This window comes from Myotis davidii, unplaced genomic scaffold (genome assembly GCF_000327345.1).
Source record: "Myotis davidii unplaced genomic scaffold, ASM32734v1 scaffold1395, whole genome shotgun sequence".
Taxonomy (NCBI): Eukaryota; Metazoa; Chordata; class Mammalia; order Chiroptera; family Vespertilionidae; genus Myotis; species Myotis davidii.
In genome coordinates, this window is record NW_006288604.1 from 409,299 (window position 1) to 411,906 (window position 2,608).

General features: G+C 66.9%; 1 protein-coding gene across 1 annotated transcript in view; it reads right to left on the bottom strand.

The window, feature by feature from the left end:
- Positions 1-2,608, bottom strand: part of MYT1L (myelin transcription factor 1 like) — a 298,509-nt gene that overhangs the window by 5,808 nt on the left and 290,093 nt on the right. The gene's annotated exons all lie outside the window — the stretch shown is intronic.

The window sequence follows — 2,608 nt, forward strand, 5'->3', positions numbered from 1 at the left end:
ACAGACAAGGGCAAAGCCAATCAGCCTTAATTGGAAACATAAACACTATTGTCTTCATTCCAAGGCTTTATACACAAATTCTGAGTTCTGGAAACCTGATTTCCTATTATTTGAAAGCACATTTCCCTGAAAACGCCACCTGAAGTAGCCGGCTGACAAGCTGGGACAAGATGGGAAAGGCGTTAGTCGTGGGTCTCGGGAGTGGACGCGGTCATGAGCGGGGCCAGTCACTGCGTCATCTCCGTCGGTGGCTGTGACTCAGGGCCACGGGGACACGGGCGGGCAGCGGGGCCTGCGGTCCCCCAGTGGGCAGTGGGCACTGACACGAGGTGGGACTTGAACCGAAGGCAAACCAGCAGGCGCAGGCAGTGAGCTCTCTGCACGCTCAGGCCGCTCAGGGCAAAGCGCCCCCCGCCCCCCAGGAGGCCACTCCGAGGTGTCGGCATCTCGTCTGACAGCTTTGGAACCAGTGCCAGCGTCGCCCAGCGGAGGGTCTGGTTCTGACGCCTGCCTTCCCTTGGCTAGGCCTGTGCTGAGCCGGTCCGGGGTCTCCTGCCTCCTCCTCACTGGTGCGTCCTCGGCACCAGGAGCGCCTGTGCGGGCCCAGCTGGCTTCCCTCCCGTCTGCCTGCGGGGCGAGGCTCCTCACAGGACCCTCTGTGCACGGCCAGGGGCCGGGGGCCACGGGCACGTGGCTGGAAGCTGCACACACGTGTGTATGTAGTGATACCCGATGGGCCACTGTGCGTGCGTCCTCAGTGCTGTGCGGACCGCGCATCCATCCACCACTGACGGTGCAGATCTGCTGCTGGCCTGATGGACTCGGCGCCCACACGGACACCAGGCTTCCTGCGCTTCTCCTGATGGGGTGAGCTCTCCGCCGCTCGCAGCTCACGCAGAGCCCGGTGCTGGTCCTGAGGGGCTGCCCTGGGGCCGGAGCCTCCGTAACTGTTGCTCTTCCCTGGACTTTGCTGATGGTGCCCCCGGATTTGCAGGGGACGGGGCAGCGGGGCCTCAGCCCAGAGGGTGTCACCAGCCCCAGCCCCAGCCCCAGCCCGCTGCACCCCCGAGGGCAACCCCCAGAGAATTCCAGGAGCAGACGGGGCAGGAGGCGCCGATGGCCAGGCGAGTCACCTGAGGGCTGTCCGTCCAGTGGCCAGTCTCAGGGCTGTTTCCTGAGCTGACCTGCTCCTCAGGCTGCCCCAGCCCCTCCTCCGTCCCCTCAGTGCCCGTGCCTGTCCTTGCTGGGCCCTGGGCCTCAGCCCCTGCGCTCCCTGACGGGTCGTCCTCTGGAGGGGCACCTCTCCCAGCACAGCTGTGTCCTAGCAGCCCTCTGGGACGGGTCCCTCTGCAAGGCCAGCTCCCGCCTCTCCGCCTCCCCGTCCCCGCTGGGCCACACGGCCTGCAGCCGGAAGCGCGCCCTCCCAGTGGACCCCCCCTTGTCCCCAAGTCTGTCACGACACAGGGCCAGTCTGCCCTGCGCCCGCAGGACCTCGGCCAGGGCCCCACCCCAGCAGCCCTGCCTCTGGGCCACAGGCTCCGCCTCGTCCGCATCCTCAGTGTCTCTCCATCCTACCCAGAGGCCTGTCCTCTGTCCTCAGGGACCCAAGAGGTCTGAGAGCTCAGTGGTGAGTGCAGATCACATCACACCCTGGGTGCCTCTCAGTGAGCTCCTGCCTGAGACCCAGGGGCCAGGATTAAGTTACCGAGCGGCGTGGCCGGGAGAGCATCGCCAGCAGGAGCGCGCAGAAGCCAACGCAAGAAGCCAAGGGCTCAGGGGCTCCCAAACCTCGCGGGGGCGCAGGACCCACTGGCCTGTGCTTCCCTGAGCTCTCAGTCGGGTGAGGTGCAAACAGGCTGCAGGCGGCCCCACAACACCCGGCCCAGGCCTCCCAGCGGGTCCCTGCGAGGGCGCAGCGCCATCTGGTGGCGGCTCGGGGAAAAGCCGCACGTTGGTCTCTGCCTGGGCGCGAGGGAGCTTCAGGGAGCTTCTGGGAGGCAGTTCTGAAACCGAGGCCCAGAGGCCCACGCAAACCTCTGACCGACGCTCTGGGCGTGGACTGCAAAGCCACAGAACCGCAGGCCCGGCCGTCCTGTCCTGGGCAACATTAACCGTCCTGCGCCTCCTGCCTGGCCCAGGCGGCTGCTCTGGGCGGAACCCAGGGGCCTGGGAGAGGCGGGGACGCGGGGCCTTCCCCTGGGCACTGCCCTGAAGGGCCTTCCCTCGGGAGACGCCACAGCTCCAACAGCTGGCCAGCGAAGTCCCAGGGTGTGCGGCTGCCGTGGGAGGAAGGAAGCATCTGAGAGCACTTTCAGTGCCAGGGAAGTGGGGAGAGGGTGAGCACCCCAGACAGGCCCCGTGTGCTCAGCGCCCAGGACACGCACCCAGGTGCACGCAGCCTCCTTTGCACGACGGCCATGACCTGCCTCACCGTCTGTTCTCTCCCCGCCTCCCCGCCAGATGACACCCTCAGTGGAGGAGGCCCAGGCTCCCGGGTCCAGGAAAGGGGGCTGAGTCGCAGGAGCCGCTCCTCATCGGGGACAAGAGGGAACCTGGAGATGGACCTCTCGTGCCGGGCGTTGGGGCAGCAGGATGGGGCCGGCCCTGC